We start from the raw sequence: 13,100 nt of genomic DNA on the forward strand, positions 1-13,100 counted from the left end.
TGTGCACCCCCAGCCTACTCGCTGGTGGGGTGGTGTGAGGAGCAGAAAAGGCCTTGACTGTGTGTAAGCACTGCTCAGCAATAGCTAAAACATCCCTGTATTATCAACACTGTTTCCAGCACAAATCCAAAACACAGCCCCATAGTAGCTACTATGAAGAAAATTAACTCTACCCCAGCCAAAACCAGCACACTTTTAAAGACAGAGATCTGACATTCTTTTAAGAATATATATTTATTTACTTATTTGAAAGATTGATTTTAAAATGGCAGAAACTTTTCCACTAACAGAAGATGAGTTATTTGGACAGTGGGAGCAGGTGCTCGTAATTCAGGCAGAACATAAATGGAGAAATGTTTGTGAATATGACCCTTAGATTATATCAGTTGGCATAATTATGTTTCAACTTCTTTTTCCCCTCTGAGTAACCAGGCTAATGTCCTGATTTTGCTCCAATGAGGGGTTTGCTGATGATTTTACTAGGCACAGTATCAAGGTCCAGGTATGCTGTTACGTTTCAATCGTTCACTGAATGGTAGGTCAAAGTCATTTAAGTTTGGGTTTGCTTTTTCTAGGTCAAAAAACCATGGCAGGGGGGGTGGACTAGATGACCTTTAAAGGTCCGTTCTACGATTCTATGATTCTATGTTGCTCAAAGAACTTCTTGTAACCTGAAGGACATCTGGGTTAAAGCTTGTGACAGGTGAACCAGAAGCTCAGTAGCTCTGTGGCTAAGTAGCCACAGACAGAGAAGTTAAGGCTTTGAATAATAGTTTGAAAACCATCCTTATGAAAAAACACTTCTGTATATTCGTGTACTTGCTGCAGTCTTCCAGAGGCTGATGAAGGAATTGCAAGCCACAACATTTGTTCTGACTTAGAGCTCTCTGCAGTGCATTTTACATCATATGGTGAAGGATCTTATATCCCAAATGGCACCTTCCACCCCTACTGTCCCACACAAAGGTCAAGAGAAGGAGTAATGGGAATATCAGTCCATAAGCAGCTCCAGCCAGCATGTCAATCCCAGCAGTGTTGAGGCAGGTGGGCACACAGCAGGGGGAGATGGAGCTAGATAGGGTTGTTCAAAATCCTGCTCCTCTTTGTTGTTAATGAGAGGGTCTGGTTACTACATACCCTTTTAAAGATTGGGATGTCACTATACCATGCTGGCACCATCATCTAGAAGATGGCAGTGGGATTTCATATTTGACATCCAGCAGGGCTGTGTCACAAGCTGTATGCATCACTGCTGCTCGTATTGCTGTTCTAAGCTGCAAGAGAACATGGGAAGTTAAAACCTGACCTTCAGGTGAAACAAATGGAGCCTTTCAGCAAAAGATGCAGTATGATATCCACAAAAAAGAGCCTATGGTCTCTTGCTGAAAGGGTGACTGTTTTAAATAATAGTTACATTTATTCCCTAAGGCTTTCTGTGTTTCACTCCCTCCAAGAGCGAGTGTCTTGAGGTTGTATTTAGTTCAAAAGATTTATCTCATGATTAAATGAATCTCATCTGCTGTCATTCTTAATGCAAAGAACTTTTTTATTTTTCCTGATATAGGCAAATTGTAAGTCAGGCAGAATGTCCCTTTCTTTCATCTTACAACCTATGTTAACAAAAGATTACTTCCTGGAAGCTTTTTTTGATTGAAAAAGAAAAGAACAGATTAAAACCCACATAAATGTTATGACTCATGGAAAACAAATAAAGGTATCTCTTTACAGACGGTCATTTCAGGCCTCAGGTTAAAAAAGTTATTGCTAATTTTTATTAAACCTGCATGCATGACCACAGTCATGGTTGGGTTATAATAGTAAAAATGTAAACAGGAAAGTTTATCTTGCAAATATGGTAACATAGGGCTCATGCCCCACCTGTGCCTTCCTACTAAGGAACAGTTTCATGTCTTTGCTTATAAAAGCACTCAGCTCCCAGGAAGGGTTCTTTCTTCTCCATAACTAGCAACAAAATTTAATGCATTATAGATACTTTTTTATGTCTTTATTGTCATGGGAAAAGAGAAATCACAGGCACTGCACTAGTGCAGTTAAAATTGATTCAGAAAATTGTTTCCTTTTTTCTGCTGACTTTTCCTCTTTTCACACTTTATGTTGTCTCTGTTGTAGTACCGTAGAATCACAGATCACCCATGGACCAACCACCAAGATGTTTAAAATCTAAAATGCAGAGCCCTTTATCTAATACTCTCTGCCACATAACATCAGATGATGCCCAGACTGCCCTCTTTAACTGCAAATACATTGGAAAGAAATACTGACAGTAGTGGTATACCTACAGAAAAAAGTCTCAGGCTCCAAACACTTTGCCTATAAATATTTATTTTTAGCAGGTATATATGGCAGTCTTTCAATTCCATTCATTTAAGAGATCCCAGCTGAGCCGCTGAATGCAGCATGAGCTTAACTGCCAGCAAGCCTCTGGACACCCACGTGGAGAGGCTAAAATTTAGTGTCTGCACTTTGAACTACATTCAACCCCCAAAGACAGGTGATATGAATCCAACCCCTACAAATCAGGTTTTTTCCTTTGTGACCTCATTAGGTAATAATGTCAAGCTGAAATGTGTTTCTTCCATCTTTTCCTTAGCTTATGGTACATTTTCTATCCTAACAGCATTTCTTAAAACACACAGAGTGGGTTTGTTCATGTTCCTCTGTATCTGGAGTACTATGGAAAGTGGGGTTATACCTTAAATCTCAGAAGAAGGAGGTGTCTTCCTTATATGTCTGAAACAAGTAGATTGTATTTATCCCAAGTCCCTGTTCTGACTCTCTGGCAAAGAAGGGCAGGAGGCAGTATCACAGACTCCAACCTATATATTGATTTGTACGAGTACTTGGACATGATGTCAATGTAGTCTGTAGTAGGTTATTAAATAACAGGTCAGAGTTGTGTCTTCTAACTTCTGCCTCTAAATGTTAGGTATATTGTTTGCATCAGTCCTCAGTTCCCACCTGGAGCTTATCCCTGTTGAAAACTAGTATCTAAGACAAACGGACAGATTCTTGCCACCAGAAGTATCTCTTTCTCTCTCTCACTTTTGACTACAGTGGGAGTCCAGATATTAGACTGGACTAGATATCTCACTTCTAGGTAAGTGAGGTGGACCCCACAGTAGGTATCTTCAGTTGTGACCACTGAGAAAAGCCAGCATGGGATTCAAGCTGTGCAGAAGTTCAGCTGTGCAGAAGTCCAGCTGCGCCATCATTGCAAACGATTACCCTTAGAAGATGTGTTTGACTTGAGAGGGACAGTGATGTCATATATCATTAAAATCAAATTCTGCCCAGTTCTGCTATCAATAGTACATGGTAAAGCAAAGTGTAAATAACCCTTCACATGGGTTTGAATGCCTTGCACATTCTTTACACTCAATATAATGTCAACAATAATTTGTCCATTAGTGCGCAGTAAGACAATTGCACTTCTACGTTTATAGAATTGCAGGACAGCTGAAGTGAACTGGTTGGATTTTACTGTAAATAGATAAGCTAAAGTCTTCTAGAGGAATCTTGAACTTTACACTTGAAAATAACTGTGTTTTGAGCATTGAAGTTCTACATTTGAGGTTGCCTGAAAGACAAATTTGCAGTTCTAATTAAGGCTGCTGAAAGCCAGAATAATACGAAATTATAATAATAATAATAATAGCATAAAGTTGTGCAAATTGGCAAATTAGTAGAGAAGGCAGAGATCACTCCTGATGCAAAGAAACAAACCATGCAGTACATCTGTAACTTTAAAGTAGCAGAAAAAAAAATGAAGGTGAGGTTGCCTGAAAGACAAAATTTGCAGTCTAATTAAGGCTGCTGAAAGCCAGAATAATACGAAATGATAATAATAATAATAATAATAATAGCACAAAGTTGTGCAAATTGGCAAATTAGTAGAGAAGGCAGAGATCACTCCTGATGCAAAGAAACAAACCATGCAGTACATCTGTAACTTTAAAGTAGCAGAAAAAAAAATGAAGGAAAGACATATCAAAAGATAAAAATAATTGTTTGAGAAAAGCAAGACCCATTACTGTAGCAAAGCCCACCACTGTCTGATATTCTAACTAAAAAGTGTTCCTTAACTTGCACACTTTCTTAAATTAACAAGTGTAGGATTTTTTCAGTATAATACAGTTAGGAAAAGGGGATAAAAATGCTTTAATCAATACAGTACAATAATTGTCCTTAACACTTTTGTCCTTAACACTAGGTGTAAATACAAATTGTAGTGTCTTTCAAGTCATACTCTGCTTCACCAATACCACAATACTGCATCACTATGTGACAAAGAATAACATTAAAATAGGAGAAACCTGTAAAACTTTCAATTAAATTTTGAAATTCTGAAACAAATATATCCTAAAAAATTGTCCAGAAATTCAACTTGAAAATTTCAAAATATCAGAATGAAAATAACATTTGAAAATTTCAAGCTTTCTTGTGAAAAAGGAGTGGCTTTGACCAACCTGAGATGAGTAATGACCATTTGGAAATTTCTTTTTTTTTTGGTTTACTAGGCCACAATTTCTAATTATTCAAATATATCACAGGAACAAATTTATACCAATGGTCAAACAGTTTTTTCCTTTGACATTTTAGAATTCATTATCAGCAAGAGTAAAGGCTGCTGTTTCTGCTCTCTGGCTGGGCAATGGCAGTCATGCTTGGTAGAGGAAGACTCTCTGTTTTGGGAGAGAAAGGGGTGATGGGAGATAAAAGGGACAAGTACAATTATCCAGGGCTGTTTGCCTCCAGTTTTGTCTTTTTCTCCTTCTTATGGCCAATGCAACTCAACTCAGCCCAGAAGTTTCCCAGTTGTAGGCTGTCTGGGAATTCAAAATTCAGACAAATCAACAATAGCATGGGTAAAATGGACAGGAATAACTTACTGTTTTTCCTAATACAAGAACACAGGCGCATCCAGTGAACTGATCTATCAGCAGGTTTCAGCAGAAGGAGTACTTCTTTCACGTGGCGTGTAATTATACCATTGTCATAGTTGAAAAGGTGAAAAGTATAAATGAGTTCATGAAAAAAAAAGTCTTGAAACATTATTTCACAACATCTATACCTTATTAGCTCATGAGGTCCCTAGGATTCCTATTGCTCAAAGAAAATCCTCAGGGGAGTTGCCAGTACATCCTCCTTGCTCTGTTATCTTTCCCCAAGGATTCACTGGTGTCTGCTGCTGGAGACGTGGTACTAGGCAAAATGACCCGGTAGAGCACCTCTTGTGCTCTTAAGCTGGTGTGCTTGTCATCAGGAAAAAGAATAAACCGTTCTCTCATAATCAAATACAAATAAGCAAGGGGTTTTTTCCACTGTGCAATTCCTTTCCCAAGGACTATGCAACTCCAGTGCTGGAGCCTGCACGAGCTCAAGTGTACCGCAGCCGGCTGGGTGAGCACCGTGCACTCACAGGCGTGGAAATGCCTGAAGTGCTGGATAACTGTCAGACACCATGCAACGGAGGGATAAGGTCAAACTCCTGAAGAGCTAGCGGAAAGAAAGGTAATCACAAATTTCCTGCTCCCTTGTATCTGAGGGTCTAAGGGTATGAAGTGTCCTGAAAGAGGCTCCTGCGATGCGGGGTGGAGAAAGCAGCCAGAAAAGGCAGGAGACTGATGGGGTGAGGGGAACCACCAAAGCCTGGTGGTCTTCTGATGAGATGAGGACATCTAGAAGTAATGTGGATGGATAAAGCAGAGACAGCTATGACTGAAATGGGAGGGGAGAAGGATAAAAATGAAAGAAGAAAAACCCCAAACATTCAGTGTTGGGGAGAACCTAATTAGTTAGTTTGGGTGCTTCCAGATGGGCATTGGGGAATAAGCACATCAATTTATAAGTGAAAGGCAGTCTGTCCGATCTTCTCCGGTACCTTCCAGCGATACTGGAAATAGGACAGTACTTGATATAAAAGCACTTTGACCTTTTCTACTGCATTTTGCCCCATGAGGCACCTCTGAACCTTACTCTGTCACACAGCAAACTCACCTCCTGTCTCACAGCTAGGGCCAGAAAGCCCCCACATTTAGATTATTTTAGACCTGTAGAGAGATCATGGGGATCTTTGCCCCAAGCAGCCACCCCTTCTCCTTGCAATGGGAGGAACCAGCCCAAGGAGCCACCGCAACTGCAGGTAGGTCAGTCGGGGCTTTTAATCAACATAAATGGCAACCGGAGAGGCACAGCTGCCAGCTGTGATCCCAGGCTCCCAGTGTAACTCATGGCAAGTCACTCTTGGAAACTCTTTGGCCTGTCCATAGCTGAAGGAGAAGAGTTAAAAAGTCCTTATGCTACATCAAGTCAGCCTGGTAGGCCAAAAGTGTTCCCTTCTGCCTCATGTGTCCCAAATCATCCAGATGAAGGGGTCCCTCACCTGAACAGATGCGATGAGCTCCTGCCTTAGAAGAAAGCAAGCAGAAGCCTGCCCATGATGCAAGATTGAGTCATTACCTAGCTTTAAATCCCAGTTAAAAGTTTGGGGTTTTTTTTAAATTGCATCATAGTGGGACCCCACATCAGCGAGGCTTTCCTTTATAATGTTGGACTTGATTACCTGCAGTCTCCCTTTTTTCAAATCTAAAGTCTTTTAGATATACAGCTGTAATTTAGATCAGTCAGTGGTTTGCTTCTTTAGCCTGTATGATTTATAAAAAGACAAATTCATCTTTAATTATAAATGCAAAAATATTCACACTGTTTTTATGAAGCTTGGTTCAAAGCTGTTTTTCTTGATGAAATTACAAGATGAAAAACTGAGCCTCTGCTATGAAATGTTGACATAACTGTAACTAGTGGGCTGTTTATAAGTGTTACTGTAATGAACTGATTCCATTTATCTGGTTATAGCTCACTTCATATAGGGTTTTATAAGATTTCAAAGATGCAAAAACCTGGGCAAGGCAGTCCAAGCCTAGTGATGCAAATGGGGGACCCACATCCTTTCTCACTCAGCTTTTTTGCACACAAGTACACTGTAAAAGTATGTGTGAATGCTCTTATTCGAGGCTCCATTTATTTCAAGTGTGAGAAACACTATGTGATAGCTTCGCCTGAAAATACCGGACACAACTCTCACATATTAACTAATTATAACTGTTTGTTTGTTCATTTTTAAAGGAATGACTATTTAGATAGTCTATATAAATAGTTTCATTTTTGGCTGCACTCACTGATGTTCATGGGAAAACCTCATCTGGAAGTAATCTATACGCACACATACAAAAGATGTTTAACCATATAACTTCAGGTATCTCCTTTTAAAAACACTGGCTGATCTTTATCAGCTCTTGAAGGTGGAGTTCTCTTAAGAAAAGCATTTGCTTCCAAAAAGTTTCTGATATAAAGCAAAGGCTGACTGTGATGGTGGAAGAATACTACCCTCCTTTTACATACGGTGGTTTCCATCACAGGGCTCAAGAGCTGCCTTCACAGAGGCAGTTGATGTTATCCATATTTTATGAATAAGGAAGCAGGTATCAGGGGTAAGGCAATTTACTGAGTCATACAGTGAAACCGCAGCCAAGCTAGTCCTGAACTCCACGTCTCTCAAGTCCTCCATCCACACTGAATCTTAGATACGCTCAGAAGACAGATTTGTTGCAAAACACAAACCTAGTTGACTTCAAAATGCTTCATAACAAATGACAATTTCATCAAAATTTTTATTTGAAGGGAGAAAAAAGGGAAAATGTTCAGCAATGTTGAATCAAGGCATTCCAATGTTTGCAGAGTTTTGAGTTTTCCTTTAATTCCTTTTGTTTTGAGTTTCTTTTTTATTTTATTTTTAAAGTATGGTTAAGTACATGCTATGTATACTGTTATAATTAAAAGAACAAAACTGAAATTATATTTTTGATTGACCTGAAAAAAATTCCCCTTTCATATTCTTCTCAGTTCTGAAATTTGAAGTTTCAGACCAAAACAGCATGAAAAAAAAAATCAAAATAAAAATCTCAGCTCCTCCAAAAAGCAGGTCTCTGGTTTCCACAGTATTCCCTTCATTTACTTGCATTTTCTACCACCCTCTTCACAGCTGCTCTTACTAGACATCAGCACAAGAAAACCAACCTTCAACAGAACTACCTCTACTTCTGAAATGACTCTGCCTGAAGGAAATATCCCAAATGAGATCTATTTTGAAAAACATTCTCCCACTTAAAGCTGCTGATTGGCAGTGTCAGAAGAGAGAAAACAAAAAAGATGGACTGATTAAAGCGGCGGATTTTTTTCATAAGGGTTTCTGTAAAGGAAATTAATTACTATTTTGGCTGAGTTAGAGATCAGCAGCCTCAAACTTTGAACAGACGTGTAAGAACTGATAATAAACAGAATCAGAGAATTGAAAAGGAAAAAATAAAAAGTTTGGAAGGGAACTCTGGAGATTGTTTAGTCCAATCCCCCTGCTCAAGCAGGGTCAACTGTCACAGGTTGTCCAGGACCGTGTCCAGTTGGGTTTGGAACATCTCTAAGGATGGATACTTCGCTGTGTCTCTAAAGCAAGCATCAGGAGGTCCCTCCTTGGTTATCAAACCCCGCAGACACCAAGCTCTGCACATCAAAAGGAAGCTGAAATTTAAATACTCCAACAATTCATGTAAATGGATAACAGGGAAAACGTCCTAAATATCTAGACGTATTTCATCAGTCACCTTTAAGATGATTTGTTTAGATTTTGGCAGATGTAGACTATCTATTTTTAGCTTTTTATAAAAACTATTTCAGAGTGCTCATAATTCTTTACTGTGCTGTCCTGTTTAGCTTTCCAGGACTCTGTCTGGGTTAAAAAAAAAGCAGTAGCAGTAGCATTATTATTTTTGGAAACATGTATAAGCCAGAAGGTAGGATCAGTGTTATGGTACCAAACCTCAGAAATACAGTTACCACCAATTTTCCAGCAGATGATTAAAAACATGTTAATCAACAACATGTTGGATTTGACTGAATGCCACTTGGCTGCACATAAAATATTACTGAACAAGTTGAGTAAATTTAAGTTTATGAATATTTGTATAATCTTATGAAAGCATGTAAACCCTTCACCTGCCATAGGTTTAGGTTAGCGTCCCTTGTTCAGCTTGTTAGAAACAAGCGTCAACATTAAGGATTAGTCATTCTCCTTTTTCTCTCTTTCTTTTTTATTCTTCTTAATGACAAGTTCTCTTATTTCTCCTGTTCAACAACTTTATGTCCTGAGCTGCACTGAAGAAATTTGCACCCGTTTAACTGTGACAGAGTGACTAGTAAACTTCACTAATGTCTGTTTGTTTTACATCAGCCCAATTTATACCTCATGGAAATGCTTTAGCTAAGCCAAGACATATCCAAGAAAATTAGGTTAGATTGAGTTAAACCAATGGAAGTAGTTGCATTCAATCTAGTTTATATTGCTGAGTCAGAATTTGTGCCACTAGCAGGGGAAGGGAACTTACTTTTTTTTCTAAATAAACAATCTGAGTTACTGATTTATTAAGGAGATAAAATAAAACCTGTGCAAGTAGTTGGTTTTATTAGTCAATACCCTGTGTTAAAGCACTGCAAAATATGCAGTCCCTATCTTTGATATAAAAAATGTTTTTTTTTCCTAGTGATATCTCTAACTGAAGTTTACCATCCTAGTCTCAAAACCTTGTGAAGACCAGACACAATTTTTACTTCCATGTAGTTTGACAACTATGCCATACGTAGCCATTATGTCAACTAGTTACACAAGGTCAAAATGATGTTAAAAATAAACCTGTTTGCTACTGGGAAGATATACAGAAAGATAAACTAGGCCTCCTATATGCAATCTTGTTCTCCAGCTAGTTAGAACACCTTAAGATCATACCAATAAATATTTTCTAGATGACATCATAAATGTTTTCAAGGTCATCTATACTTGTATTTGCATTGAGGCCTTTGCTTACAGTTGTAGTGCTTTTTTGAAGGGGTTCCCCCAGTTCTCCAGCTTCCTGCACATTGGTGCAATTTTGGTGCAATCACAGCAGTTTCTTTCAGAGGGACCAGCCTGGAAGCTCTGCTCATGGGGTGCCAGCGGCGCTCCCATCTGTGGGAGGACGTGGGGGCCCAAAGCAGTGACCAGCACCATGGACAGCTTCAAGCCACCTGCAAGGGGGGGACTTTTCCCCCAAGGGACTAGACAAAAATCTAGTCCAAAGGCAAAACCCAGAACCACCAGCAGTGTAGATGTGAGGACTCATCACCAGCTGCTTCGTTCCCCTGACTCATTCATGCTGTGTTGAACCATTTGCTAATGTAGGCACAGCCCCTGAAGGTTTCTCAGTAATTAAGACTTGCAAGCTAGGCATTCGTGATTCTGTGAATTCCACACGTTTGGTAGCAACCACATGTCCATTAGTTTTCTGAGGTCTGGCAGGCAGGTGGTAGAACCACCTTTGGAGATCTTGAGGAGGGTTGTCAGGAACAGACCACATACATGTCCCTGGTTGAACATGAGCTCGCTACAATATCATATCAGTCCATCCAGGTCCCCACCTGGCACAGCACTCAGTGGATTGAGCTGGACGTAAGATGGTGTCTGCCTTTTTTCTGTTTTGTCACTGATTTTAAAGATGTACTGTTTCAATGAGGTCCTGAGAAGCAGCAGGACTGAGGAGGTGAATATTATCTTTAAAGGACTGTAAACAAGGAGTTATCCTGATTTCTCAGAGAGGCCAGGGACATGGATCTGTCACCTAATACAGACATAATTCCTATCCTGTACCACATCAAAGGACCTTAGCACAGGGGCCAGAATTATTGAAGCAGTGCATGGCTTATCTAGGAAAAATTTTGCTCACTGTGAATTCACGTAATGTTTTTTGTTTCGTCTGAAAAGTCTTAAAGTTTCTCTTTGATGTGATTGGCAGCCTTTCAGTTCAGATGCAGCATATTTCAATCTGTTGTGCTTGAACACAAGGGAGGCCTTGAATATAGGGAGGAAAATATTCAAAACCCATCAGTAATTTTTAATGCTTCAGCTTTCAAAATTGCAAAACTTTTCAGTATGCTTTTATATATCTTGACCAATTGTTAAACATTAGAACTATTTTTCAGTAGTTCGTATTAACATTTTAATATGGGCTGGTAAATATAGATGAAAAATTCACCTTTCATTTTCTTTTAGTACAAAGTCTATTTTTAAATCATCGAGGGATTTGTTTTAAGGCATTTAGCTAAAACAGTCTTCAAATAGTTTATTTTCATGAAAGTTTCATGGCAAAACTTAATGTGATGATAGTGCTTTCAGAGACTTAATAAACACCTTAGCTTGTTAAAGAATCTGTAATGCTCTCATTACCAAGTCCTTTTGTTTCTCTAGTAAAAATATTATCTGGAATCTTAAAACAAAAAGTGGTGGTATTAAGCCAAACACCACCTTGCCAAGGATACAATGTTTTTTTTTAAAGCAGTCTTGATGTCTATAGCATTCATTTCTTTTTTAAGTAACTACTGCCAAGCTTGGTGTCTGCAAAATACCCCTCCTGAGATCTGATGTGTGATCCCAGCAAACAGGAGATTGTTATTTTCATTCCCAAACAGAAATGTAATTGCATTATCATAAAAGTCACATTGCTGTTGGCTGTATTGCAAACGCCCATTGATGTCCTCTTGACCCCAAAGGTGGCATCTAATGTAAAAGATTTCCAGATAACTGAAAAAGCTCCCTCTGCTCATGTCTGCAGGATGAAAGCAGCAAAAAACCCACCATAATTATCCTTTAACATCAGTAAAACCATAATTCAAAGTATCTTAAAATGTTTATTTTGTTTTAAGGCCACAGTAAAATAAAGAAAATAATTACCAGTAAATAGAAAAGAAAAGTTCATGATCTCGGTTACTGGTGTGAAAATCTAGACTCGCTCCAATAAAACCAGAGGAAGTATTTCACTGTCCAGTGCTGCAGCTGGAATCAGAATTGAGATCAAAGATTGAAAGCATCTTTTAAACATCAGAAGCAACAGCAAAACCAGAAACTATCATTTTTAGCCTGCTTTCCTAAGGAGAAGAGGCTCACACAAACACGTTGTATCTGCCTGTCTGTCTGTCCCATCCTCAGTACCCTGGAGGCCACTGATCCATTTTAAGGAGATTTAACAAAGCAGTTTTAATTTCAAAGATGCTGTGTCCCCATGTGTTTTCCTGAAATCAGCTGAGGGAGAGAGACTACTACTGCCTGTATGGACCGAGACCTGGGATCAGCGCCTCTTTGGCATGCCACATCCACCTGGGAGCTCAGGCGCAAGCTGCAGCCTGTGAGCAAACACGGCTTGGCCAGCTCTGCCCTTCAGGGGCTGCTCACACACCTTACCATGTGCCAAAACCTTCGCTGAAAGCCGTGATCTCCACGAGGGTTTCGGAAGAGGGAGTCCTTGCCCCGGGGTAGATGTGTTGCAATGTAGACAGGCCATCATGCAGCTGCCCAATTTCTCTCCTCTGAGTTGTGCAGAAGTGTTGCATCAGGTGGTGCTACACCAGCGGGCTCCCTGCCCCCCTCTTCCTCTTCCCCACAGTGAGCCGTCTGGCCTGACAAAATCTTGCTGCATAAATAAGCATGTCTTAAAACAGGGATGGAGAAAGGATATTCTTGTTATTCCTATTTCATAGGAAGGCTCAGAGTCCTTGAGTTAGACAGGGCCTCAAGGCAGAGTCAGCGGCAGAGCTGGGAGGTAAATGCAGAACCCTGAATCACAGCCCATAACTACGGGTAAACCCTCTTACGAATTCCTCACTAGCTGCTGTGGGAGAGAAAACAGATTTCTGAGAAAATGGATAAGCGCGCAGAAAATTTCAGCAACGCGGATACATGGCAGTCAACAAAAATCCAGTACAGCCAGCATTCATGATGTATTTCTGGCAGCACTTGCTGGCACGCCTTAGCCAGAGTTTAACTACACAGAGCCCAGGTCTTTCTTTTATCAGGGAGTTTGGGGTTTGCAGCAGCAGCACCGAATGCACTCCCTGCACACCTGCAATGGACTTCATGCCCCAGCAATAAACAGAAGGACCTGATAATCTCCGGGATGTCATGCCGGTTTCTAACATCTCCCTTTCCAAATTCCTCCCTGTTT

This window comes from Aptenodytes forsteri, unplaced genomic scaffold (genome assembly GCF_000699145.1).
Source record: "Aptenodytes forsteri isolate BGI_AS27 unplaced genomic scaffold, ASM69914v1 Scaffold101, whole genome shotgun sequence".
NCBI classification, from domain to species: domain Eukaryota; kingdom Metazoa; phylum Chordata; class Aves; order Sphenisciformes; family Spheniscidae; genus Aptenodytes; species Aptenodytes forsteri.